Raw genomic sequence first — 13,152 nt, 5'->3', positions numbered from 1 at the left:
CTACCGCCTCAAGGGCAGTGTCCTGGAGCTTCAGACTCTTGGTCGGGGGATACAACTGGGGAGTATGACCAGTACCTCGCCCAGGCGGCCTCACCTGCTAAGCTGAACAGGGGCCTTGTGGAGGGATGGGAAGATTGGAAGGGATAGGCAAGGAAGAGGGAAGGAAGCGGCCGTGGCCTTAAGTTAGGTACCATCCCGGCATTCGCCTGGAGGAGAAGTGGGAAACCACGGAAAACCACTTCGAGGATGGCTGAGGTGGGAATCGAACCCACCTCTACTCAGTTGACCTCCAGAGGCTGAGTGGACCCCGTTCCAGCCCTCGTACTACTTTTCAAATTTCGTGGCAGAGCCGGGAATCGAACCCGGACCTCCGGGGGTGGCAGCTAATCACGCTAACCACTACACCACAGAGGCGGCAAAGTCATTAGCTAATACGAATTTGAATGTGATTACAAACAGTATGTTCAGATGTAAATAGCTCCCTCGAGCCCAGACTGTGTATTTATTTTATACAAATGAAATCGAGTTCGCGGTTATTTTGAGTGTGCGTCGCGCTAATCGTATGCCTTATGAACGTATCTGTGACTGGTTTTTCAACCGTAATAAGCGCTGCTTTGAACGAACTTATTTAAAAGTAGTGAGATTAGTCAATTGGTCTCGCCTGAGTCATAGTACTGCGCGTAAGCATTACAAGGCAATTAATAGGAATAGTGTTCTGTCTGCTGCAGCAACCAGGTCAGGAAACAACACCTCAAGAAAGAAATAGATGGCTCCGCATATGGCTGTCCAAGGATTCGACTACAGGTGTTCCAGGACCAACGTCTAAGCCAACATCATGGCTTAAGCCAACCACGTGTTCCAGCTGGGAGTCGAAGGCGATCAGATGAGATAGTCTATATATTTTAAGCATGACATACAATAGAGACACGCGATGCCCTGTTCTTTTCATTTTAGTTTATCTTGTACATAAATTTATTAGGTCAAGCATAGTGATATTTTCTTCTCATTTTATGTAATTTCAACTTGGGGCTGACAACACGCTTGTATTTTAGATTTGAATGAGAAGGTTTTTTGGGAATTGTACGATAATGATTAAGTGTTTGGTTTATTTTGTTTCGAGAGCACCTTTTGTTGGTTGAAAGTTATGATGGCATTGTCTTAATTAATTACGAGATAAAGCCACCTCTAGTGTTTGTGCGGGAACTTGGAAGAGGTTATCTGTAGTTAAGACTTGGTTGTGCACGCAGCATGCTATTTTCAGCTTGTAGCCGCACCTGCAATTGTATTAAATTTATTCCATCGTTGTGCGAAGGTTCTTTTAAATTAATTGAGCAACAGACCATACCGTAGTCATGAAGAGATGAGATGAGAATTAAGACGGGACAGAGTAAGAGGCCGGAGTGCGCCTATGGATTCGAAAATGATCGCTGAGATAGATATGATTTAGTCGCGAGACGACTGCATTGTGGGGCTGTGAATAAGCCGGGATATGAAACTGCGTTATTCTAGATCTGAGAAGCCATTTGTGTCGATGTAGGAATTTGTGACACACGAATTGTTATTTCGATATAATTGACGCAAATGTTGAATTGCAAGAAATGCAAGTTTTCCTTTTTATCCCTGTCTGTATCTAATAGATACGCATTTTTGCGAGCCATTTGGGCAAATGTATTGTGTTAGAGCAGGCAACTCGAAGGTCGGCGACCCAAAGGATCCCTGGGGCGGATAGAATCCCTGCGGCGGATGGATTTTCCCGTTACAACAAGCCAGACACAGTCGGTCCGTCTGCAAGTGAAAGTTTGTTTACTTTATTCAATCATTCATTGCGATTCTCAACCCAGCTGCTACCTTCGCCATTGACGTCACAAGACGGACACTGGTGATGTCTCGTGTGTGCAGGCGAGATTTCACGACGTGACATCAGGAGTATTTTCATGTTTTCCCTTCACCGACGGTGTTTTCAGTGAATTATAATTGATCGTGTGTATATTTTTGTCTTACTTGCATATGTGTATACGACGTTGTGTAAGTGTGATGATGATGATGCTTGTTTTTAAGGGGCCTAACATCGAGGTCATCGGCCCTTGTGTAAGTGTGTCACAGCACGCGCTGTATTTCGGTCGTAGGATTTTCCCTGTCCATTTTTATCCGGGTGGACCCTACATAGTAGTATCTGTGCATTTAGGGGGTTAGTGCGTCAGTTCCAAGAATTTGTGATATTTTGTATATGTTACCGACGAATTCGGGTTTTACTTGAAACTATTTGGGCGAGACGCGGGTCTCTTTATTGTGTGTCAATGCGCTGTGTAGAAAGTCATGGATTAAACCACTCTTAGACAGCTCGTCTGATTTTACTCACCGCTTACGAATCTGTTATGACAGAGGTTCGTGACGCTAATGACGACTCACTCCTGTGACGTCGAGATTTGTATTTCTCTCCGTTAAGTTTGTAAATTTGTTTATCGCCTATTTGTTACCGTATTTACTCGTGCATTTTACTCAATAAATTTTGTTCAAACATTTAATTAAGTGACTTCTCATTTACTAAAATACGTAGTCTTGCACCTGTCCTAGGTCGATTTGAGCTAATTTTAGATATATTTGTTATCCACTTTTATTACGGACGATGCACGCTGCTTCTCCGCTGAGCTAGGCCAAAGGCACGAGGATAGGGTAAGGTGCAATACTAACATACGCAGAAGAGATCTCAACACTGACGAAAATACATCAGAATGAAGTTCAGGCCAGCCAGATGAACGTTTTAGGAGGTACAATATGGAAGACAAGAGAAAAAGCTGACATGGTTTGGACATGTTAGAGGATGATTAAGGGAAGGATACCGAAGCGGATTACGGAGGCTAAGAATGGAGAAAGAAGAAAAACGGTAGACCTAAAGAAATGTATTTGGACCCGATCGAGAACAGGTTAATGAAAAGGAACCTATATTGGAACGCAGTTGAGAAGCATCAATGATGATTGGATACAGCAATACAATAAGGTGTCATTAACATCCCAACTCAGGTGGAGCTGGCAAACGGAAATTTATGATAATGATGGTGATAATGGCAACTTACATATTTTCACGTCCAACTCTCTGAGAAACGTGGGAAGTTACCCGAACTCCCACTAACACACTGCACAGGTAAACAAAAGGTTATCTACGACGCATCATAAAGTTAGATATCCGGAAACCTTATCCAATGCGGAACACTGGAAATCTACCAACCAGGTCCCAGCTGCGGTCAAAATTAAGAGAGGAAATTTGAAAACCAACTGCATCAGTAAATAAGACTGCTTAGGATTGGAACCCTTGAGGAATTCGGAGAGGTTGTCCACAAAAAACATGGAAAATAATTTTGGAGGAAGGAGAAGATTTTGAAGTTAGTAAAATTTGGAACGAGCATTGACAAATTGAATGCCACATTGGAGCCGTTTTTCTAGGTGTCCTATTTTCCAGTGGGAAAAAGTGAAATTCTGTTGAGAAAGTCGAGTAACCTCTAAGTGCCCTACCATTGCGGATATCAAGATTCGAATCAGTGCCGTACGGATTTAATGGCTAGAATGCTGTGCAATAAAAATCTTCTATTGAATCTAATGTTCACCACAGAGAAATCAACGTTGCTCGTGCGAACTAGGAAGGAAAATGCGGCATCATTACATACCATGTGCACATCCAGCCCCGTACTTTCTACTTACAAGTATCCGGCATGCACTAATGATGAATGGGATGCCTTACCACTGGTTTACAAAGGAGTACTACTACGTGCTGTATATCGGATGTGAAACAAATAGCAGTCATTTTACTACACACGTTCTTAACAGGGTGCATTTGTAAACACGTCAAATATGCAAAAAGGAAAGTTTAACAACACATTAATTTATCCCAAAGAGTTGCTTGTATGCGGTATGTGACTTGAACGATTCATAAGCTCCTAATTGCAATTCTGTAGGTGGTGATTTGGATGAAACTCTTTCGTATATCGTCTGCGAGCTTCGGCTGCATTGCAACCAGACTAAAATTATGTCTGTGTACTCATCGTTGCTGAACACATCAGTATTTTCGATATGTTGGCCGAACCACTGTAGTGCTGTTGTACAAATACAAGCCTACTACAGTACTATGCATTCGAAATCGAGGTTTACTAACAGGGAGGGGTGCATTAGACGGGTAGCGCTGAGGAACATGCAGCGAGTGGCTGTCGGATATCATCTATACGTAATTTGACGTAATCTGCAATAATATCCCTGTGAACATCAATTATATGCGTCCCATTCATCATAGTGCATGCGGAAGACTTATAAATAGAACGTGTTGGGCTAGTGGGTCACCTGGTGTATATTACAATTGACTTTACGTCCACCGTCACAGAAAGGGCTAGGAGTTAGAAGGAGCCCCAGTGACCTTCATTAAGGTACATCCCTAGCATTTGCCTGGTAAGAAAATGAAATGGGAAACCACGTAAAATCACATTGAGAGCTAACGACAGTGAGGTTCAAAACCGCTATCTCCCTAATGCAAGCTCACAAATGTGCGCCCCTCACGGCAGGGCCAACTCGCTTGGTTTCCCCAATTTGAACTGCAGGCAAATTCTTGGTCACTGCCTTAAATATGGTCACGGTCGCCACCTCCCCAGTCATATTCCTATCCTATCCAATTGTCACAATAGGGCCGATTTGTGTAAAAAAGGTAGAAAAATAAAATAAAAAGCGAGAAGAAAAGAGAAAGTAAAGATGAGAATAGCGTCGAACCTGGGCCATCCGCGTAGACGGATAGCAGTGGCTGCCACTTGTTGTTATCGGAGTTATAGAACAAAGAAGTCCCAGGTCCCTTTTACTATCCCGCCCTCTCACCCCCGCCCCCACTCTAGGATGATGAGGCCTCTATAGCTGAGCGGGACACTCTCCATAATTTCCATACCCACCTAGCGTAGCTGTCACCCAAGATAACTCAAATTATGTGGCAAAATCTGCACCTTGGGTACAACACTCCTACCTGCAGCGAATAATTCAATATTACTGTAGGTTACATTACAAAGTTGTGGTATTCCAATTTTGTGAATAACAATGTACATTCGTTCCACCTTACTACTACTCCCTTCGATACTTTATGTACATATGTACTGGTCAACTTAGACGAAGGATCTCCTGTCGGATAATCATGTCAACTTTGCAACTTGTATATATGATATAGTGTCCTTATTGAAAGAAAAGAGAAAAAAGGGATGAACGAAAAATGAAAACAAAAACTTTTAATAATTACTATTGTAAACCGATTGATGCAATGAAGAAATTCGTTCACAAGCCAAAAAGCCAATCCCATCTCCTTCTTACTTTACACCCTTTGCACTCTCCTCAGTCCTTCACTTACTCTTCAACCTGAGTGGGGTCACACTCTAGGTAGCCTGCCCCATCCCTTTAGGATGGGAATGAAAACATTTATAGATTGAAAGTAGAAATACCGGGCGAGTTGGCCGTACGGTTAGGGGCGCGCTACTGTGAGTATGTATTCGGGAGGTAGTGGGTTCGAAGCCCACTGTCGGCCGCCCTCAAGGAGGTTTTCGGTGGTTTCCCATTTTCATACCAGGCAAATACTGTGGCTAAACCTTAATTCAGGCCACGGCTGCTTCCTACCCACTCCTAGCCCTTTCCTATCCCAATGTCTCCATGAGACCATTCTGTGTCGGTGCGCCGTAAAGCTAATTGTAAGAAAAACAGAAATAAAGTAGAAACCTTTACCTTGAATTCCTCAGAGGGATTTACAGCCTGTATAGAGATAATTATACTTTCTCTTGAAAAGCAATTTATTGATCAGGTTCTGCTGTGAATTTTATTAACAGCTTCAGTATTATACGTGGTTCAATTTTGTAACGTGAATTCGGAAGCTGGAGAGTTCGAAGCCCATCGTCAACAGCCCTGAATAATTTTTCCATTGTTTATTGTCGCTAATAATGTTAAATCGCTAATACTTTCTTTCTTAATCTGTCTACCGTCCAGGGATGGTTTTACGTGAATTTTGACATCTTGGTAACCGCGGGACCTCCAATTTTACACAGAATGCAAAGCACAGAGACATGAATTTCTATTAAAAGGGTAGCACAAACGTTGGCTGGGATTCGAACCACGACCACCTTGGTGACAAGCCAGTGAATGCAGCACTCGGCTATCACGCCTCCACTGTGCGTTTGAGCAGGATGGAGGATGATATATACATGTATAAAGAGAGAGGTGGAGCGAGGGAGGTGAAGCTTCTCATGTTCCCCTCACCTACAAAATTCCACAACCCCGTTTACACGCAGATGTATGACGCCAGCAGCGCTGTGATATGACGTCAATGGTCATCGTGAAACGAGATAAAGCCGTGACGTTGTAACACACGTGACAATATAGGGGAGACATTAAAAAGTGTAATAAAATGGATCAAAATGTTATAAAAATCCTCAAAGGAAATGTTCAAAGATAAATTACGTTAATGAATTTAAAAAAAGAGCTTACTGGAGTTTACTGATTGTAATTTTAGACCTGAAGTACTAAAGGATCCTCCCGTTTTTATTGAAACTTACGGGTTTAGTTAAACTGAAGGACGAGCAAGCTGGTTGTGTGATTTCGGCCATGTGGCTGTTTGCTTACATTTGGAAGATAGAGGGTTTGAACCCTACTGTCAACAGCCCTGAATATTTTTTCCGTGGTTTATTACTGTTACTAACATTAAATCGCTATTACTGTCTTTCTTTCTTTCTTTCTTTCTTTCTTTCTTTCTTTCTTTCTTTCTGTCTTTCTTTCTTAATCTATTTACCGTCCGTCCCACATCTACAGCCTCAAAGGCAATATCCGTGAGTGTGAGACTTTGGGTAGGGGGATACAGCTGGGGAGGAGGATCCGGATCAGTACTTCGTTCAGGTAATCTCACCTGCTATGCTGAACAGGAGCCTTGAGGCAGAGTGGGTGGGGTGTATTGGAAGAGATAGACAAAGAAGATAGAATGAAGCGCCCGTAGCCTTAAGATAGGTGGTGAAACCACACAAAAGTGTGTGCCGGCATTTGCCTGAAGGAGAATTGGGTAACCACGGAAAACCGCTTCGAGAATGTTTAAGGTGGGAATCGAACGTCCCTCTGCTCATTCGACATCCTGAGGCTGAGTGGAGCCAGTTCCATTTTTCGCATCACCTTTGTAATTTCGTGGCAGAGCCGGGTGGCTGCTAATCACACTAACCACTACACCAAAAGGCGGACATCGCTATTACTACAAAGAATGTATAATCCATAGTATTCTTCCACATTATGAAATTAAACCCCATTGTCTGATTTCTACGATAGCTCCTTAATCCTATCTTGTTAGAAATATCAAATGCTCGGTTAGCAAATGCGAGAATGAGTAGCTCAGGCGATACAATACTTGCCATCTGAACTGAAGTTTGTAGGTTCGATACTGAGTCAGCGAATAGTATCTGAAGGTCGTCAGGTACGTCAGCTTCGTGTCGGTAGATTTATTAGCACTAAGAGGACTCCTGCGGGAGAAAATTTTGGCACCTCGGCGTCTCCAGAAACCACAGTTTCACATCAGGAAAATATTTGGCGTCCTTCTCTGTGGTGTAGTTGTTAATGTTATTAGCTGCCAGCCCAGGAGGCCTGGGTTCGATTCCAGGCTCTGCCACGAAATTTGAAAAATGGTAGGCCTACGAGGGCTGGAACGGGGTCGACTAAGCCTCAGGAGGTTATATGAGTAGAGGATAGTTCGATTCCATCCTTAGCCATTCCCGTAGTGGTTTTCCATGGTTTCACACATTTGCTCCAGGCAAACGCCAGGATGGTGCTTAACTTAAGTCCACGGCCGCTTCCTTCCCTCTTCCTTGTCTATCCCTTCCGATCTTCCCATCCCTCCCACAAAGCCCCTGTTCATCAATAGCAGGTGAGGCTACCGGCGCAAAGTACTAACCTCCTCCCCAGTTGTATCCTCCAAACCAAAGTCTCACGCTCCAGGTCACTACTGTTGAGGTGGTAAAGGTGGAATTCCTTCTTGAGTCCGTGGCAAAATCCAACCCTGGAGCGTAAACGGATTAAGAAAGTAAAAGAAAGGGAATATTTGGCTTGTACCTTAATTAAGGCCACGGTCGAATCCTTCCATGCCCTATCATTGAGTCACCTGTCTGGATCGGTGGGTTGTACAAGCAAATCAAACCAAACTGCATGGCGTAACAACCCAGAAGTGTCTTGGCCTACCAAGCGACTGCAGATTATGAGGTTACATGTTGTTATTTTGGCCATTATTTTTGGCTCTCTATCTCCTCAATTTATGATAGTACATATATCACACCCTCGCACTGTATTCAGGAGAAAGGGATAGTATTGCCATTATTCGTATTATTATTATTATCAGTCTTGATTGAGCAAGCAGAGAGAACAGATGTGCTGAGTGAGTGCTGAGGAATGGGGAACACCTTGTAACAACATAGGGCAGCGATAGGAAGTTGGCAGAGCAGATGGATGAGTAAATAGGTAAAGAATAAGACGAAGGATATAAAAGAGGGGATATTGGCAGCGCTGATTGTGGTAGTGCTGGTGGTAGTGTTGTTAACGATAGGGGGAGTGGAGACTAATCCAGGTCCAGGCCCTGTGAGCGTTCTTGGATAGGAAGAATTTGAAGCAATAAAGGAGGTGGTGAAGGAGACATGTAAGACCAAGCAAGTAGGGAGTTGATAACGAATCAGGATATAAAGCAGTGCATCAAAGAGTAGGATGAGAGAACTAAAGGTGAAGGTGAAGAGCAATAAAGATGAGATAGATATACTGGGGAAGAAGATCAAAAACCTGAGAGAGGAGATGGTAAAGGCGAAGAGGGAAGGAGCTAATGGTGATCAGGAAAGCTGAAGGAAGAATATCTTTATTTATGGAATACAAGAAGGTGCAAGAGAAAGGAAAGTGGACTTACTGTAAAAGGTGGTGGATGTTGTGCAAAATAAATGAAGAATAACTTTACTGAGGTGGACATACATGATATGTACAGAGTAGGGAGAAGGAAGTGTATTAGGACCATTAAAGTGTCGCTATTATCCACCCTGATATCGGATATTGTGCTAAGCAACGCAGGAAATTTAAAAGGAGAGGAAGTCTGGTTGAAGAGCGAAATTGGTAGTGAAGCAAGTAAAGAATATAGAATTTTAAGGAAACATTTTATGGGCAACTAAACAGCAAGGCCAGAGGGCATATATTAGAGGTCAGCAATTGGTGCTTGGAATCGGTTGATGGTCACGTGTGTGGGCGTTGAACAAGCTACAGGAATTGGATGACAAACATAAGCAGATTAGCGAACAATTGGCTTGTGTATGTGAAAGGAATGTCGAGGCAAGTGCAGATTGTGTTGACGAAGCAGTGAATAGCCGTGACGAAGTGACCGAAGTCCAGTGCACAGAGGAGGAATGGGTAACGAGAAGAACACCGAGTGAGGAGGGTATGGTGCGGGACAGTGGAAGAAGAAGAAAGAAGACGCCGAGAAGGACTGGGTAGGGGAAGAAGCCTAAGTTTAAAAGACTTGTGGCGTAAGAAAAATAAAGGGCAGGGCGAGAAGGCTGGTAAAGAAAGTGGCAAAATGGTTAGAAAGGAGGATTTGAGAGCAGAAAGAGGAGGAGCGAGGGTAACAAGAAGCGACCTACTATATATAACAGAAGGAAATAAGTATAAGGGAGGGAAGAGGACGGAGAGGGGAATAAATAGCTGTGTTGGAAAAGAAGATTTGTAAATATTGAAGGGGTGATAAGCAAATTTGGTAACGGGGGGGTGGTAAAAGTAGTGGAGAGTTATGATATTGTGGCCCTTTTTGAGACATGGTTAGAAGTAGGTAAGAGTTTATCGTGGAAGGGGTTTGTGATAAGGAGCATACCGAAAAGTAAACAGAGGAGCAGGGGAAGAAATCCAGGTGGTATAGCGTTACTAATAAAGGAAGAAATATGCGATATGATTGACGTATTAGAAAATGAGATGGAAGAGGTGATTTGGATTAGGTTTAGCTAGGTGGTGGAGAGCCATAAAGGTATGCCTGGATTTTTTATATGACCACCCTATAGACTCGGCATATGCAAATGATAGTTTCTTTAGAGGAGCTGATAATGAAAATTAGTGGGATCAGTGAGAAGAAGCGGGGGTTATATTGCTGGGTGACTGGAATGCAAGAGTCCAATATATAACAAAGAAGGGAAGGAAATAATGAAGGGTGGGAGACGGAGTAAAGATATAGAAAGAAATGGTTATGAGCAGAAACTGCTAGAACTATGCTCGGCAGGTAATCTATATATTTGGAATGGATGGTGGACTGGGGATAGGGAGGGGAAGTTGACGTACATTACGAAGCAAGGAGGGAGTGTTATTGATTTGGTAATCATCTCGGAGGATATGTTGGCGGGAATAAATAATATTGAGTTTGTTTATTTGGCTGAATCTCATCATGCACGGGTATATATAAACTTGAAGGGAATGGAGCATGGGGAAAGGTTGGGGCAAGGAATGAGGGGTAGAGAAAAGGGTACGATACTCACTAAATATAAATGGACAGAAGAGGAAAATGTGTAACTAGATAAGTATTTACAAAATGAGTTCCAAATTATTAAGGTAGGGTGTGAAGTAGCCTTGAGCTGTAATAATGTGGGTAGGGCCGTAGAGCTTTTAGAATACCCCATTAAGAGGGTAGCAGAGGTTAAAAGATACAGAGGGAAAAAGGAAGAGGAGGCAGAGGGTTGGTATAATAGGGAGTGCAACGAAGTGAGGAAGGTAGTTGTGAGGGAACTATGAGAGTTCAGGAAGCGTGGAGAGAGGGGAAAATTTTTGTAGACTGAGGAGGGAATACAAGGGAAAAATAATAATAAAGAAAAATGTTATGGAGGAAGGAACAAGCAGAGGCGATTAACAGGGAGTGTAAAAACAAGTAAGGAAGAAAAGGTATAGGAGAGAATCTTTTGTTTTTTTGCTAGAGGCTTTACGTCGCACCGACACAAATAGGTCTTATGGCGACGATGGGATAGGAAAGGCCTAGGAGTTGGAAGGAAGCAGCCGTGGCCTTAATTAAGGTACAGCCTCAGCATTTGCCTGGTGTGTAAATGGGGAAACCACGGAAAACCATCTTCAGGGCTGCCGATAGTGGATTCGAACCTACTAAAAAAAAAATTAAAAAATCTCTTTATTTGCAAATGAGGTGTCTACCTCGGTGGCAAATGGTACACTAAAATACATGATTGTCAAGCACTAAATATTAAATTATCAAGAGAAGAAAATTTTTCCTATAATACAATATTATACAATTTATGCTAACAATGTTTTCTATTAAACACACACATCATCCTTAATAAATTTATATTGTTTACAAAATTCTACTTATAATATCTTACAAACATAGTCAACTCATATACAGTACGGTATGTGAAATTACTTCTAATAATACTATACAACTGGTATAAGATTAAAATTAACATTGAATTTATTTACATATTTATATTTTACCCATTTTGGAACCTAAGTAGCATAACGACCTGCTGCGTCTTAACCAGAGCCCCTTTTGCCACCACTTTTCAGAGTTCCTGAAGGGCCTTCACAGCTACCGTAGCGGTCCCAGGGCCCTCGAAGTCCCCACTGTACTTCACCCCTACAGGCAGTCCCCTACTTGGGCTGTCCAAACTCCTTAGACCAGGGGATGGAATTAATTTAATCACACACATTTATTATTTACAATATCCTGCACTGGTCGAATGCCCTCTAACATTTAATTTATAATCTCGGTTGTTGTTTATTCTCTTCTTGAATATCTGTACAGATTTTGGAAAAGGGTCAAATACTACCCCTGGTAAACTGGTCCACTCCTTCACGCCCTTCCCAATGAAAGAAAATTTACCCCAATTACTTCTGCTAAAATTCCTTCTAATTTTGTACTTGTGGTCAGTTCTACCAATATAATTATTTTCCAACCGAAGCCTCTCACGGATACCTCCCCATGCTTCTTCTCCTGTATAGGCTCTATATAATCCTATAAGTCTAGTTTTCTCCTTTCTCTTACTTAAAGTTTCCCACCCAAGTTCCTTTAACATTTCTGATACACTACTCTTTCTCCTGAAATCCCCTGTTACAAACCTTGCTGCTTTCCTCTGCACACCATCTAGTTCTTTTATTAGGTATTCTAGGTGAGGATCCCAAACACTGTTTGCATATTCCAATAATGGACGAACCATACTTAGGTAACTTTTCTCTTTTAATTCTTTGTTGCATCCTTTAAGTAGCCTCATTATGACATGTAACGATCTGTATGCTTTCCCAACAATGTCATCAACATGACCCTTCCAGTGCAAATTACTTTCAAATCTTACGCCTTAGTATTTGCACTTGCCATCTTTTGGGATAACTACCTCATCCAAAGTATATTCAAATTCAGTTTTAAAGCTCCTGTTTGTAAAAGTTGTAACAGTTGATTTGCCTCCATTAATCTTCATATTATTTTCTTCAACCCATTCTTGGATACTGTCAAGGTCCCTTTGTAATAAATTCTGAACAATCCTCAATGTTATTTATTTCCCTATAAACAATTATGTCATCTGCATACAATCTTATTTTCGATGTTATATTGTTCCCTAAATCATTTGCGTATATTAAGAAAAGTAACGGACCGATTATACTACCCTGTGCAATTCCCTTCCAAACCTTCTCTTCCTGTCATATATTATTTCCTACTTTGACTTTCTGAACCCTTGAATTTAGAAATGTTCTTATCCAACGTATAACCCTTACGTCCAATCCTATTCCCTCCAATTTCTTTAATAATATTCCATGTTCCACTCTATCAAAGGCTTTGGAAAGATCTATGGCCATGCAATCTAACTGGCCTCCTGAATCTGACTGATCTGATATGTCCTGCTGAAATCCCACCAGTTGTGCCTCGCAAGAAAATTTCTTTCTAAATCCATACTGGCTCCTCATGAACCAATTTTTATCATCACATATCCCTCTGATGTACTTTGCTATTAAACTCTCCAGTATTTTACAAACTATACTGGTCAGGCTGATTGGTCTGTAGTTCTCTGGTTTCCTTTTATCACCCTTTCCTTTATAAATTGGTATTATTATAGATTCCTTCCATTCCTTTGGTATCACACTATTATTTATTACATAGTCAAAGAGAAA

Source organism: Anabrus simplex, chromosome 1, assembly GCF_040414725.1.
Source record: "Anabrus simplex isolate iqAnaSimp1 chromosome 1, ASM4041472v1, whole genome shotgun sequence".
Classification (NCBI taxonomy): domain Eukaryota; kingdom Metazoa; phylum Arthropoda; class Insecta; order Orthoptera; family Tettigoniidae; genus Anabrus; species Anabrus simplex.
Note: the sequence above shows the minus strand (reverse complement) of the source record.